Source organism: Vulpes vulpes, chromosome 5, assembly GCF_048418805.1.
Source record: "Vulpes vulpes isolate BD-2025 chromosome 5, VulVul3, whole genome shotgun sequence".
In the NCBI taxonomy this organism is placed as follows: Eukaryota; Metazoa; Chordata; class Mammalia; order Carnivora; family Canidae; genus Vulpes; species Vulpes vulpes.
Window position 1 is genome coordinate 120,281,287 of NC_132784.1, and position 16,422 is coordinate 120,297,708.

Here is a 16,422-nt window from a genome sequence, read left to right on the forward strand (position 1 = left end):
GTCGTGGCCCCCCTCCCCGCCTGCACCCTCGTGGTGCAACAGCCAGAAGCCTGGGAACTGCATTTTTTGGAGTCTTTAGCAGGAGGGTCCATGGATCAGAAACACCTATTTGAGGTTTGGAGCCAAGAAAAGCAGCAGAGGCCGAGTTACTGCCCTTCAGGCCACAAGGGGCAGAGGCCTGGGCTTGGGCAGAAATGCGGGGCGGCCTTGGGGGGTTTCTAAAAGGTGTCTGCCGCAGGTTGCACGCCCAAAATTACTGACTTTCCAAACCACATCAGTGTCATCTGGGAACTTCCAACAATGCGAATTCTTGGGCCTGCCCCGAACCTACACATTCAGAAACCCTGGAGGTAAGCGTTGTGCTGAGCTCCCCGGTTCATTCCATACACTGAAGCCCAGAACTGCCCAAGTCTGTTTTCATACAACGGATCACGGCTGGGTTGGTTATCAGGGTTACCTCGGTTTGTTATCAGGGTTACCAGGAGTGGTTCTAAAATCTGCAGATTCCTGGGTACCACGAGATACCTCCCCCCAAATAAGACTCTTCAGAAAAAGGGCCTATGACTCCATATGCTCACAGGGAGCCCCAGGAGATTCTGATCGTTGATGGAGTGAGAAGTTGATGGAGTACAGCTCTGTGGTCCCCCCAGTACCTTGTTCCAATCGTATTCCCTTTTTCCTTTTAATTACCAAAGGAGGAAAAAGCATTTATATGAAAAAGCTGTGACGTGTTTGGAACAGTGTGCTCAATTAGCAAAAAAACAAAAACAAAAACAAAAAACTTTTGAAATTTCCATTCTACAGTGATGCATTGCTCGCATCCAAGACTGACTCGCATCAGCACAATGATGATCTCACCATCCCTGGTGAAACTGCAGCCACCTGGGCTCCAGTCCATAGTGAACTGCATCCCTGGGCCTGGGGCATGTTTAACAACAAACACAGCAGCCACCAAAAACTTGAGAGCCACCGGGCAGTTTTCCATGGTTTATATATTCTCTATGACAGAATGTACCACCAGAGGTGCCGTCTGTGCTACAAGGGCAAAGGTGACAGAGGGACAGCTACAGAGAGACCTAGTAGTGGCTCTGGGCTTCGGTTTCTTCATGGGTCGGTGAGGGTGTGGAAACAGACCACCTCGAATTTCTCATAAAGTGATAGGACCAGACTGCGTATTCTCAACCTATACACACAACCACTTCAAAGAACCAAAATAACGTGATATGGTTTTCCATGGGCATCCTGCTTGACCACGTCATTTATTGCATTAGCTAGAGAAAAATATTTTACTTTTATTGCCCTGTTAGTTCAAAATGAAAAGAGAGAGGTGTCTCTAAGTATTTTGTTCATATTTTGATCGATTTCTTATAAATTTGTTCTTTTTTACTCGAAATATCTAAAATGCTGATAATCTTGGACAATCTTAAGGGGACTGAATTAGATCTTACTACTAAATGAAAATATTAAATACTTAAGTAGCACAAAGTCAGTAATATCCAAAAGTATCACATTTTGTCTCCGTGCTTAATTTTAGGCATAGCTGTTCTGTATTAGAAAAATATAATCCACACATATTTGCTAGCTAGCAGCTAACAGTGACTACATGTTTAACTAGTCAGGCTTTTTATGATTGTTTTTAGTTAAAAATGAGTCTTAGCCTGTAAATTAGGTAATGATAATCCATATGCTCATAGTGAAACTAAACCCACGTTGAGAAGCATCCAGCACATGTCTTGAATTGGTATTTAGTAAATGTGTTTTGAATGGTGTGTACTCCCCAGAATATTTTTGACACAAACAATGATTCTTAAAAACACCTTCTGCATAATTTGAATAATGAATAGTAAGTCTTTCTTTGGGCTTACAGAGGCTTTGATTTTCTTTGTCTCCGATTTTAGTGTATCTTAAGATAATTTCCTATTGCCCTGAAATTACTCTGAATAAATTAAAAGTGCTAAAGGGCATGGCAACTGCAGACACCACAGCATTTCTTCTGTAATGGAATTTTGGTGTGTTCAGGGACCATCTTATTGAAGAAAGATGAATCAGGAACAATTTGTGTGAAGGTAAAATTGAGCAACCCTCCCAAAATTGATTTAAAGTTCTCAAGTTGTTTGGTGATTTAATCTCAAATTAAATAAAGAGCGTTGGTGTGCTGGCTTTTACTTACTAAGATGCTCCCCAAAACTAATTTAATAGTCATCTTATTTCTGGAATATTCCAGTCTGGTAAAGTGCTATGAGTTAATGACAAGGAAAGGGCTCAGCCATGGCTAATCGTCATGGTCCAATAAAGCCGAGACTGTTTACCTTCAGGGCTCAGTTCAGGATCTGTTTAGCCAGATTTTTCCTAATTGAGGAGAAACCAGCCAGATCCTTAGTTTCAAAATTGCATCATTTCCCCTTTTTTTTCTTGATGGCTTGGCTTTTATATTCATGGTTCTTATGATGTTTATTATTGGTACATTTTTAGAAATAAAAGTGTTGAGTGATTATTATGTTTTTGGCCTGAGCGTAGATTGCATTTTATAAAACTGGTAAAAAAATAATACTGGTGCAATAAAATGTATAGTTTGTATAAAACATACCAAAATTATTTTAAAGCATTAAATTATTGAATATGAAAATTTCTTACTATTCATCATTTGGCATGAGAAATGTTATTATGCTGAGCATAAGGCCAATGTTAATATCTTTGATATTGAGGGACTCCATCTTTGAAAGAATGAAGTTTATTTTATATTTTAAAAAACCATCAAATTCCTGACCTAAGTTATATTTGATCTGATTAAACTACGCGCAGTTAAAGAAAAAGTCAATTTACTTTTAATAAGAATAAGAATTTTGAAATGATTTGTGTGTATTTGAGAAACATCAGACTTGGCAAAATTGAATTTTCCTTAGTAATATTTTGCTGTAAGAAAAAGAGCCTTCTGTGAACTAACCAAAGTTCCTAGAGAATTAAAAGAACAATAATGCCGCATAAAGAATAATGAATTAGCATAATCAGAGTAAGATGTACTTGATACTTGATTCTGAGTTCTAAGATAGCCAGCCAGCCCCAGATACTAGACTTTGTCAAAACTTCTAGTAACTCACTTTAGACAGAAACATAGGCCAGAAATACCAGTCATGATAATACTGGACAAGCTTCTTCTAAACTGTGAACAGTAGACTGTCAGAGTATTATACATTCTATTATGTATGACATAGTCTAAAAACATGGCTTTCCCTCCCTTGTTAGAATAAAATTCTAAAGAGCAGAAGAATCTGCATAGTAAGTATTTTGAGATTTTTCAAGCTCTGTATTTACTTCTCATGTCAGTAATAAAATAAAAGCATACCATGGTTTTCTAATCTTTGATCCTGTAATACGCAAGGTGTAAAACTAAAAGGATCGCTTATACATAAATAAAAGAATAAAGAGGCACCTGGGTGGCTCAGTTGGTTAAGAGGTTGACTTCTGTCTGGTCATGATCTCTGGGATCCAGCTCCCTGTTCAGCAGCAAGTCTGCTTACCCCTCTCCCTCCCTCTCTGCCCCTCCCCTAGCTCCTGTGCATGCCTGTGCACACCTCTCTCTCAAATAAATGGATAAAATATTTAATAAATAAAGAGAATAAAGAAAAATTGGTTCCTCTAGCAAAAAAGGTAAATTCTTTTTAAAAGTTTCATTTCCAAAATGATTACCCAAGACTAGCGGTTCTCAAAGTGTGGTGTCTGGACCTGCAGCAGCATGACCTTCGTGCTCTATAAATGCAGATTCTCAGGGGCCACCCACAGCTACTGAATCAGAAACTTTGAAAGTAGATCCCATCTGTCTGAGTTTTGACAAGCTCTCCATGCAATTCTATGTCCACTGCAGTTTGAGAACACTTACCTTAGACCAAAGAACCTAAGTTGACAAAACTAAAATAGTTAGATCTGCATTGCTGGGTTGACTCTTTGGTTCTCACTGAATCTCAGTCTTGCCCACCGATCCCGCTTGGAAATGTTTTCAAGACCCCAACCCACATCCAACGAATCAGAATCTCTGCCTTAGCATCAGCATTTAAAAACGTCTCTGGTGGTTCTGTTGAGCAGCAGGATGGAGCGACACGATTATTAGCTCCGGGTGCCTGCTGTCTGGCCCAACCACTGGCTGCATGTTCAGCATAGACTACCGTGCGGCGATTCTTGTTGCCCCTTTCCGTCGATCCTGAATCCCTGTTTTCCCTTGCAACCCCATTAGCTGAAGCTACGGAGAGCCAAAGAGAGCATGGCTCAGCTACCAACATAGCTTATATGGGAGTTGTTCCCATTTGAGGAACTTTTATGTTCAGTTTAAAAATCAGCCCACTATCTCTCGGATTACGGAATAGGCTTCACTACTGTTATTCCTGCTCTGTGTTATCTTTTCAATCTCTTCTCCACATAATGCTGTAGCCAGCATTTTCTTTCTAAAATATAAATCTGATCATATCCAGTTGTCAAAAAAATGGCTTTCAGGGCCGCCCATAGAGGGGGTCCCGGCTTCCTCCACCACCGTTTCCCTCCCCGAATTCCTTCCATGCTGCAGTCATACAAGATGTGTATTTTAGTTTGTTAGTTTGAACGCAGCCCATTTTCTCTCAACAGGAGACCTGTTCCTCTCCCTGCTTGGAACACTGCTCTCTGACAGACAGGTGGTCACCTCACCATCACTCATTCATCCAAGACTTCGATATGATTTCTTTCAACTTAAAGGATCTCAAAGCTTGAGGTAACACTCTGAGGGTCCTTAGAATCTCCCTTATGACTTTTTGTGATAGAACTTGCTTACTTACCTGGAATTCCCCGTGGACTTAAAAAATTAAAGAAGGGATTGTTCACGTATTTCTTGTTAATTTTTCATCTCCTACAGCTCCTCATCTAACACAGAGCTAATACATAACCGTTTTCAATAAACTTTTATTGAGTAAACGAAAAGATAAATTTGAAACCACCAAAAGACAGGTAATACAAACAAATAGCAAGTTAGAAGTAACCAAGAAATGCACCAAAGGAAAAACTAAAAGACAATATAGAGTCAGGAGTGAAAGCTGTGCATAAATTGTGTGGCGATAGACATAGGCCCAGATGGCTGAGCTCCAAGGCAAATGACCTTTCGCCTACACCAGCCTGACACTTTAGTCCTTTCCTTTCCATCTTGCATGAAGTAACTGTCTTCTGGCAAAACATTTCAGACATGCCACTGTTTTATTATAGAGAAATGCATTTCTTTTAACCGATCAGCATTTCCCATTCTGTGTTCCTCAAGCACTAGATATACAAGATTTTCATAGATATTCCATATAAAAATGTTCTCTGGCCAAATAGTTTTGGGAGGTATTAGATTAAATTAAACAGCTTTCTTTAGTAGAGATGTATTCAGAATCTTTATTGTGCTAACCTATTTTGTTAATCTCCAAAAGAAAAATAGTAAGCATTTGTTTGGATTTTTTTTTCCGAGATACTTCTTGCAGAAGTAATTGTCACTTAATTGAAATAGTTTGAGAAACGGTAGTTGAAAGGTATCAGGAAATTTTCTACCCTAAGAAAGTTGAGGGGGAAAAGGAGGACAGCGTTATGGACAGGTTCCTCCGTCCTTCAGGAAATTAATCGATCAGAATTATTTTCTGAAACATGGGAACTTTGTGAGCTTACAAAAATAAAATCTATGTGTAGAAAGGGTGATTGATTTCTATATTTTCAATGCTATTTAAAAGTATGCAGTAAATATATAAATATACTGCATACAGTATATGATAAGTGCAAAATATTCATCTTTCTATAACTACACATTCATGTTGAACATAAATTCACTGTGGTGCATAGATTTTTCTGAAATGTAAAAAGTATAATTGCGTAACAGTTCAGAGAAAAAGAATAGTAATTATGCCAGTTGCAATAGACAGAAAAATATTCAGGCCCCTAAAGGGGCCCTGAGGGAAATAATATGGGACCTTTTTGGAGTCTTGGAACTTGGGTTTCAGATTATATTGAACAGTGGAGTGAGGCACCATTCAATTCCCAAGTCAGGCTTTGGGTGTCTGTGGGTAGTGTTAGTGGGCACCTCTACTCTGTGTATGCATTTATACTTAGGAGGCTCCCAGGAGGAGAGGCACACCTTGATTGCTGAGATTTAAAGGCATAAAAGCCTAACTGACTAGAGTGGGGCCAACTGAGTGAATCTTGCCCTTCTCAAACTCCCTTCAGTAAGGGAAGCTGGACTAGTGAAGAACACTTAGTACCAAGGTCTAAGTTATCTGAGGAGGGTGACTTTTCAGGCACATTGTGCACTTAATTCCAGAACTTCTCTAAATGGCCATTGTGGCACTGAGGGGAAACTTAGAGATGGATAGTTTGACAGGTTCATGTCCTAAGAGCCATTGCAAGTCTCTCTTCTACATTGAGACATGGAAGTCGTTACTGTAGTAATGACTACAATTAGTCGATCCCTAATTGGGATTATTTTACAGGGGCGTAGTGGCCAGCGTGTGTGTGTGTGTGTGTGTGTGTGTGTAGGTGTTTACATGCACACATGAGTTCTATTTCCCCCGAGGAAATGTTCCTCTTCCTTTTATAGCGGTTCTGAGGGGGCCTGTCACATACTCCCAGCCTCTCCTAGCCATAGGACTGGGCCCCAGTTTGGCCTCTCTCATCAGGATAAGTTATATCCCCAATCAATGAGTGTGGTATTCCAGCAGGTGGACATGGAACCCCAGCAGGACTTGAGTCCTTCCTGAGATTAGATAAACCCTGGGAAAGAGAGAGGCTTGCTTTCTTTTTATTCATAAACATGGGCATAATGAGTTGAGACTGACAGAGGTTCTCTTTCCTGCCATATGGAAAAGCTTGTATTGACAATGAAGTTGTCCCAAAGAGGGAAGCAGAGTCCAGAGACAGAGAAACTGAGACAGCTTTGTTAGAGACCTGGATCGAAATGTGCTCCAAGTCTACCCCACGCTTTGACTACCTATGTGTATAAATCAATACTTAATTTACTTACTTATTCAATACTTAAGCTAGCTTGAATTTGCTTTGGTCTCTTCTAAAGAGAGGCTTTTACTAATGGCGAGACCTTTTCAGAAGGAGGAGGCAGGAAATGGATGAGGCCACTGGCAGCAGTTTTCATCAGGAGCATGGCATGGACTCAGGAAGAGGGGTTTGGTGCTCAGGTGAGCCACAGACTTGGAGAAGTGCTCGGGCTTCCAGCAAAGCTAGCAGTGCTGTTCTATGTCCAGTTGCACCACCAGAAAGAACAGCCATCGGTCATGTCAGTGTCACAGGGCCATGCTCAGCTAATGGTGGGAAGGGGTTTGGAAATGGAGTTTGACCTCTGGGAGCCTTACTTGAGGTTTTGCTCCCTTGGAGTCTGAAGGGTAAGTCCAATGACACATATTTCATAATCCAGCACAAGCATGTGTTTGAAATTTCTAGAAAAACAGAAGTCCCTACAAATACTGTAATTTCTGTAAGCAAGATTGGTGGAGGTTCGTAGGATGGTGGCTTAAGGTACACTTTTAAGTGAACCTCAGACTTCTTACATGGGAAAGAAATGAGAAGCAGTCATTCCACAGAAAGGGAAATCTTGACAATGAAACCTTGGCAGATTTATAAGGCTTGTAAAGAACATCAGACTGATGAGACAAAGTGAAATTTTGGAGGGGGGTGTGAGAAATAAGACTGGCTAGTAGAAGGCTGGGTTCCAGTGCAGCTTGTCAGGGAAGTTTAAATTGAGTTTAATAGGAAATAGTGGGTACAAAGCGGGTCTTCTATCTCCAAATAATACAAATTTAGCATCATTTATTTAACTTGGTTTCTTTTTTTCATTTAACTTGGTTTCAATGTAAATACAATTACACTTATTTCTAGTTAGTTGTTTGAATTTTTAGTTTTCCTTCTATAGCAAAGATCCCCTCCAAGATGTCCTACTGTATTCTAACTCCAACGCCACACTAAATTGTCCAAGAACCAAGGAGCTTACTCTTAAAGGAGATTAGTTGTGCTTCCAAACACTGGATAGGAAGAGGAGACTATAAAAATCCCATTAGCCCGTTACCAGCATTGGTTTGGTCATGAGCGTCTCCTACAATTAGATGATGTTTCTCTCCTTCAGGCATGCACCTGCCCAGGAGGGAGTGGTGACCGTCTTTCGGCTTCAAGGATACAGACCTTAACTAAACATTTATCTCTAGAGGCTGTTTCCAAAAACAGGATACAGTACCACAGCGGCCGGGTCCGCACTCCTGCTGCCTCACAGGGAAGCCAGAGCGCAGGGATGTTCTTAGAGCATAAACTCTAAATTCCACAAGCTCTGCCTCCCAGCGGCTGATCCTGGAGTACATTTTGCTGTCCTGCTGCAAACTGGCTGCGAGTTGAACAATGCCAAGTGTTCTTAAGAATGTGGATAAACTGCAAGTCTTAGAAAATGCTGCTGGGAGGACAAATTGCTACACCCACCTTGAAACATAATTCCACATTTAGCAGCATTCAAGTTATGAATATGCTTATACACAGTAATTTTCCCTAAATGTAAGCTCAGGATGAGCATGTTCATGGCTGTATTGACAAAAGAAGGGGAATTGATTGAAATGTTTGGCAATGGGGAACGACTGCATAAACTAGGATATGGTCATTTGATTGATTAAAATTGATTGATTGATTAAAATTCAGCAGTGAAAATAACATAAACAAGAGCTATACACATCAACGTGGATAAGCCTCACAGTGTTGTGCAACAGTAGCAAAAGCAAGTTGTAGAAGAACACGTGTAGTTTGAGGCCGTATATCATTTCAAAAATATGAAAAACTAACCATATATAGTTAAGGACCATGTACCTGTGTGGTCAATTGATAAAGAAACACAGGAGAATGATAAACACAAACTTCAGGACCCAGGTTAGCTCTGGGGGGGATGGTGAGAGCTGTGGTCAGTTAGCTGTGTAGGGGCCCCAAAGATACTATACCTAATACAGAAAACACTAGTTTTATTCTCTCAACCATATACACACACTGTGTGTGTTGTGCACACCACCCATCTACATACAAACGTAGATATAATTTCATAATTAAAAATTTTTAAAAGGTCATTTTAGTGGGCTCTGTAGTTATATAAGTGCAAATCCAGTCAAAAAATCTTGGTCTCTGGCTCCACAAAGCTCTAGGGAGCTGAGGCACCATTTGCATAAAAGTCTCCCGGGCTTTCTGAGAGAGGAAAGACCAAACTACCGACCCCGCCTGAGCTGTTTTCTGCAAACAACCAGATACTCGTGACCAGACCATGAAACACCGGGAGAGTTTAATTACACAAAAGGCTTCCTGTGGACAGTGACCCCTCACAGCTTCCAGCAGTTTTACCTGCAGGTCTCCCCCATCCAGGCACCTGTGCCTGCAGGTGAGCCTCCTGTGTACCCGTCTACGTGTGTTCAACATTTCTACTCTTGCGATGCCTTCTCTCTCTTCCTTTCTTACCTACTTTCCTGGGTATTGTTTGTTTGTTTTACCTTCATTATCTACTTTCCAAATTCTTAAAGTTCAAAATAATAGGGAGAGATGGGGTGGAAGAGAGAAAAATAGGAGATACTTCTAAAAAAATGTTCCAAGGGCATCTGGGGGGCTCAGTGGATGAGCGTCTGCTTTCAGCCCAGGGCATGATCCTGGAGACCCGGGATTGAGTCCCACATCGGGCTCCCTGCATGGAGCCTGCTTCTCCCTCTGCCTGTGTCTCTGCCTCTCATGAATAAATAAATAAAATATTTTTTAAAAAGTATATGTTCTAAATCTATTCCTTGTGTCCTTGTAGGCATTCGAGGGAGTCAGTTCCTCCCTTATTCAGTAAGTATAACAAGTGTTGTAAAAATGTTTTGTTCTGTATTAGGACTTATCAGAGGCTTTAAAAGTCTAGAAAGAGGAACTAGGTATGCTGTTAATTTCCAAATTTGTTTAACAAACTATTTCCCTCTTTTTCGAATGCCTATCCTGAATAATACTGTGTTCAGTGAAATAATGATGGGAAATACTGAGTTTGAATTAGCGACCATGAATGTTTCATAGTAAAAGACAAAGAAGTTAAATGTTACACTTTCCTACAGTAAATGTTGGTAATAAAATATTTTACTGAATTCTCCTTTTTTTTAAAGATTTTTATTTTAACTCCAATTAGTTAACGTACAGCGTTATATTGGTTTCAGGTGTACAGTATAGAGATTCAACAATTTGCCACATCACCCAATGTTCATCACAAGTGCCCTTCTTAAAAAAAAATGCCCTCCTTAATTTCCATCACTTATTTCACCCATCCCCTCACCCACCTTCCCTCTGATAAACCATCAGTTGAGAGTCTGTTCCTTGGTTTTTCTTTCTTTGTCATTTTTTCCCCTTTGCTCATTTGTTTTGCTTCTTAAATTCCACATATGAGTGAAATCATATGGTATTTGTCTTTCTTTGACTTACTTCACTTAGCATTATACTCTCTAGCTCCACCTGTGTCATAGCAAATGGCAAGATTTCCTTTTTTTTAGCTTAATAATATTCCAGTAAATATCCAATAGTGCTATTCTTGAAACAGAGAGTAGCTCTATTTTTAACTTTTTGAGGGACCTCTAGACTGTCTTCCACAGTGGCTGCCGCAGTTTACATTCCCATGAAAAGTGTAAGAGGGTTCCCCTTTCGCCTTGCCAGCACCTGTTGTTTCTTGTGCTGTTGATTTTAGCCACTCCGACAGGTGTGAGGTAATAGCTCCTTGTAGTACTTTTGTTTTTCCATAGTGATGAGTGATGATGAGCATCTTTTAATGTGTCTCTTGGCCATCTATCTGTGTGTCTTCTTTGGAGAAATATCTGTTCATGTCTTCTAATTTTTAAGTGGATTATTTGGTGTTCAGTGGTGTAAGTTTTTTTTTTTTTAATTTTTGTTTGGAAACTAACCCTTTATTTGATGTTATTTGTGAAAATCTTCCCCATTCAGTCAGGTTGTCGTTCAGTTTTGCTGATTGCTTTCTTTGCTGTACAGAAGGTTTTTGTTTTGATGTATTCTCAATGGTTTATTTTTTCTTTTGTTTTCCTTGCCTCAGGGAAGCTATCTAGAAACAAGTTGCTATGGCCCACGCCAAAGAAGTCACTGCCTATGCTCTCTTCTAAGATTTTTATGGTTTCAGTTCTCACGTTTAGGTCTTTCATCCATGTGGGATTTGTTTTTGTGTATGGTGGAAGAAAGCGGTCAGATTTCAATCTTTTGTAGTTAGCTGTCCAGTTTTCCAAAACCATTTTGTAAAGCAACTGTCTTTAACCCATTGCATATTGTTTTTTGCTTTGGTAAAGTTAAATTGACCATGTAATTGTGGGTTTTGGGTTTTCTATTCATTCTATAGATCTATATGTCTACTTTTGTGTCAGAACCATACTTTTTTGATTACTACAGCCATGTAATATAACCTGAAGTTATAATCTGAACTGTTGCTATTCAGATTCTTTTGTGGTTCCATAAACTTTAGGATTGTTTGTTCTAGTTTTTTGAAAAATACTGTTAGTATTTTGATACAGATTGCACTAAATCTGTAGATTGCTTTGGATAGTATAGACATTTTTAAAAATATTTTATTTATTTATTCATGAGAGACCAGAGAGAGAGAAAGAGGCAGAGACACAGGCAGAGGGAGAAGCAGGCTCCACAGAGGGAGCCTGACATGGGACTCAATCCCAGGTCCCTGAGGCCACACCCTGGACCAAAGGTGGTGCTAAACCACTGAGCCCCCCAGGCTGCCCTGGATAGTATAGACATTTTAACAGTATTTGTTCTTCCTATCCATGAGCATGGAATACCTTTCCATTTCTTTGTGTCCTCTTCAATTTCTTTCATCAGTGTTTTATAGCTTTCAGAATACAGGTCTTTCACCTCTTTGGTTAGGTTTGTTCCTTGGTATCTTATTGTTTTTAGTGCAATTGTAAATGAGGCTGATTCCTTAATTTCTCTTTCTGCTGCTTCATTATTGGTGTTTAGAAATGCAACAGATTTCTGCATATTAATTTTGTATCCTGTAACTTTACTGAATTCATTGATCAGTTTTAGCAGATTTTTGGAGGAGTCTTTCAGGTTTTCTATATGTAATATCTATCATGTCATCTGCAAATAGTGAAAGTTTTACTTCTTCCTTACTGATTGAGATGCCTTTATTTCTTTTCATCCTCTAACTGCCTTGGCTAGCATTTCTAGTACTATGTTGACTAAAAGTGATGAGAGTAGACATCCTTGTCTTATTGCTGACCTTAGTGGAAAATCTCTCAGTTTTTTTTTCCAATTAAGGACAATGTTAGCTGTGGGTTTTTCATTTTTGCCCTTAATTATGTTGAGGTGTATTCCCTCTAAACCTACTTTGTTGGGATTTTTTTTTACCATGAATGGATATTGTACTTTGTCAAATGCTTTTTCTGCATCTATTGAAATGATCATAAGGTTCTTACCTTTTGCCTTGTTGATGTAATGCATCATGTTGATTGATTTGCAAGTATTAAACCACCCTTGCAACCCAGAAAAAAATCCCACTTGATCGTGGTGGTGATTTTTTTTTTTAAATATATTGTTGGATTTGGTTTACTATTTTGTTAAGGATTTTTGCATCTGTGTTGATCAGAGGAATTGGCCTGTATTTCTCTTTTTTGTGTGTAGTGTCTTTATCAGAATAATGTTGGCCTCAGAGAATGAATTTGGAAACCTTCCTTCTTGTTCTATTTATTGGCATAGTTTGAGAAGAATAGGTATTAGCTCCTCTTTAAGTGTTTGGTAGAAATCACCTGTGGGGCCCTCTAGTCTTAGACTTTTATTTATTGGGAGATTTTGATTACTGGGTCAATATTTTTTTAATATGTTTGTTCAAATTTTCTTTCTTGGGACACCTGGGTGGCTCAGCAGTTAGTGTCTACCTTCAGCCCAGGGTGTGATCCTGGAGACCCGGGAATGAGTCCCACGTCGGGCTCCCTGCATTGAACCTGCTTCTCCCTCTGCTGTGTCTCTCATGAATAAATAAATAAAATGTTAAAAAAAATTTTTTTTCTTTCTTTCTGACTCAGTTTTTGGAGGTTATGTGTTTCTAGGAATTTATCCATTTCTTCTAGGTTGTTCAGTTTGTTCTACATAGGTTTTCATAATATTCTCTTACCATTCTATATGTTTCTATAGTGTCAATTGTTATTTCTCCTTTCTCATTTGTAATTTTGAGTCCTTTCTCTTTTCTTGATATGTCTGACTAGAGGTTTATCAATTTTATTTTATTATTTTCTTTTTTCAAAGAAACAGCTCCTAAGTTCATTAATCTGTTTTACTGTCATTTTGTTTTGTTTTAGTTTCTTTATCATTTACTTCTGCTCTGATCTTTACTATTTCTCTCTTTTCCTCTGGTTTTAGGTTTTATTGTTTTTGTTTTTTTTTTTTTCTGTCTCCTTTAGGTACAAAATTAGGTTGTTTATTTGAAATTTCTCTTGCCTCTTGAGGTAGGCCTGTATTGCTATAAACTTCCCTCTTAGAACTGCTTTTGCTGCATTCCAAAGCTTTTGAACCATTGTGTTTTCATTTTCCTATATCTCTATGTATTTTTTATTTCCTCTTTGATTTCTTGGTTGACTCATTCATTGTTTATTAGCATATTTTTTAACCTCCATGTATTTGTGCTTTTTCCAAATTTTTTCTGTGGTTGATTTCCAGTTTCATAGTGTTGTGGTCAAAAAAGATGCATGGTATGACTCCAGTCTCTTTTAATTTCTTGATACTTATTTTATGGCCTAATATGTCAGCTGTTCTGGAGAGTGTTCCATGGGCACTTGAAAAGAACATCCATTCTGCTGTTTTAGGATGGAATATTCTGGATAATATATGAAGTCCATCTGGTCCAGTGTGTCGTTCAAAGCTATTGTTTCCATGTTGATTTTCTGTTTGGATGATTTGTCCATTGATGTAATGTTAAAGTCTCATATTATTATTGTATTACTGTTGATTAGTTACTTTATGTTTGTTATTAACTCTTTATCACTCCTTTTATTTTTGAATGATACTCTTGTGGGATAGACCTCCAGATTTTAGGAGAATATATTTGTATTAGTTTGAACCACTAATTTGGTGGTAATTTGATGCAAGAGAAAACCAATACAGTTTTGTTTCAAAATTTTCTGCATTTTGCTTTATGAAAACAGAAGGAAAACTTAATTTTTCCTTACTCAGTTTCCTTTTAGGAGGAGGTGGGCAAGGAATAAGAGAAATGGCTTTCTTTTTCTAACTGTTCCAGTTATGGGTCAGTTCAAATGTCTTTCCTTCACGAGGCCTTAAGTCCATCCCCTGGCCTCTCATACCAGGAGGCTTTTATTTACAGTGACCAAAAGTCAGTTTTAAAGGTGTAGTGGGTGAAATTAATAACTATCCTGGGAAAATAGAGATAAACTGGAATGGTCCTGGGACAGGTGGTCATCTTCCTTATATTTTCACTGCAGTGCTCATTGTAGTTTGCTTTGAAGTACAATTAAACACTCATTTGTCTGTCCTCTCTACCTTCTTTTTCCTTCTGCCAGAAAGAAGGAAAATTTTCCTTTTTATTGTTCATATATATTCATTATCATCATCATTACCATCATCATTACCATCAGTATCATGATCATTATAATGCTAATAAAGCTAAAACCATCCTCATACTTACTTGTGCTGGGTACATTGTGCATATCATGTATAATAATAACTCAATATTTGCAATAATTATGGAGAACAACACTATTGTTATCCTTGGTGTATAGAGATTTTATTGAGGCATGGGAGAGGCTAAGTGATATGCTCAAGATCACACAATGAAAGGGGGTAAGACCAGGATTCAGGTATAGACAGTTTGGCTTCTTTATCATTATCATGTCCCCCAGTGGGATTTTTCTCTGACAAAGCATATGTAGTCATTTGAAAACTGAAAGACGCCCAGGTTTACACACTTCTACCCCTAATTTTAAATATTAATGGAAAAGGGGGCTTAAGAAATAAACAATACTTTTAACATAGTAATTTATGTTCTATCTAATCCTTTATGGCAATTTTTTTAAAGAAGCTATTCAAGCAAAATGTTGTCCTTGGCCTACTGAGACCTAAATTAAAATTATTAGAATTGATTTGGGGAAATAAGGGTTATTGGAAAACATGCGTTAATTTTTCCAGTTTTATTGAGATGCATATGATGAAGTTTTGGAATACAGGTGAGGTCCGGAGCTGACTACCAAGAAAGAATTCTTGAGGCGTCTCTGGTGCAAAATGGTCATTTAATTAAAGCACAGGCAAAAGGGCAGCCCGGGTGGCTCAGCGGTTTAGTGCCCACCTTCAGCCCAGGGCGTGATCCTGGAGACCCAGGATTGGGTCCCACACCGGGCTCCCTGCATAGAACCTGCTTCTCCCTCTGGCTGTGTCTTTGTCTCTCTCTCTTTCTCTCTCTCTGTTGCTCATGGATAAATAAAATGTTTTTTTTTTTTTAAATATAAACAAATAAAGCACGGCAGGGTGAGAGGACAGGACAAGTGGGCAGGAAGGTGGCTGCCCAGGGCCTGGGAGGGGCGGCTGATTATATACCTGCAGAGTTGGGGGAGGTAAGCAAAAAGGGAGATTTCAAAAGGATTTTCATATTCTAAGGAGGACCTACAGGTTACTAAAGGCCTTGCCGGTGGTCAAGTTGAACATTGTTTTTCCCTCTAGCAAGGCATTAACATTAACACAATTGGAAACTTCCTGAAGAATGTCACACATATCCTACCCTGGGTGGGGGTCCTTTGTGGAATATCAGCTCTGCTTTGTGCAGCTAGCCCTGTTCCCTCACCGTATATAATTAACTAGAGCATTGCACAAGTTTAATGTGTACAACATAATCATTTACTTCATATGTTGTGTAGTGGTTACCGCGATAAGTTTAGGTAACACCTGTCATCTCATAGTGATGCAAACAAGATCAAAAGACTGAAAAGTTTTTTCCTTGTGATTAGAAGTCTTAGGAAAACTCAAATATACCCTATTTTCATAGTATTTTTAACTATCAAAAATACCCAGCAGTATTAACTATAGTATCGCATTATATACCTAGTAATTATTTTCTAACTGGAAATTTATACCTTTAGACTGTCTAATTTCTACTCCTCCTACCCCCATCTCTGGTAACTACAAAACTCATCTCTTTTTCTATGATTGTTTTTTTCCTTTGAATCCCATATGTAAATAAGATCATAGTTTATTTGTATTTCCCAGTCCGACCTGTTTCACTTAGCTATAATGCCTTTAAGATCCATCTATGTTGTCACAAAGACAAGATCGTATTTTTTTTTAATGAATAACATTCGTTTGTGTGTGTGTGTGTGTGTGTGTGTAGATTCCATAGCTTGGCTATTATAAAGAAACATGTAGGTGCAAATATCTTTTCAA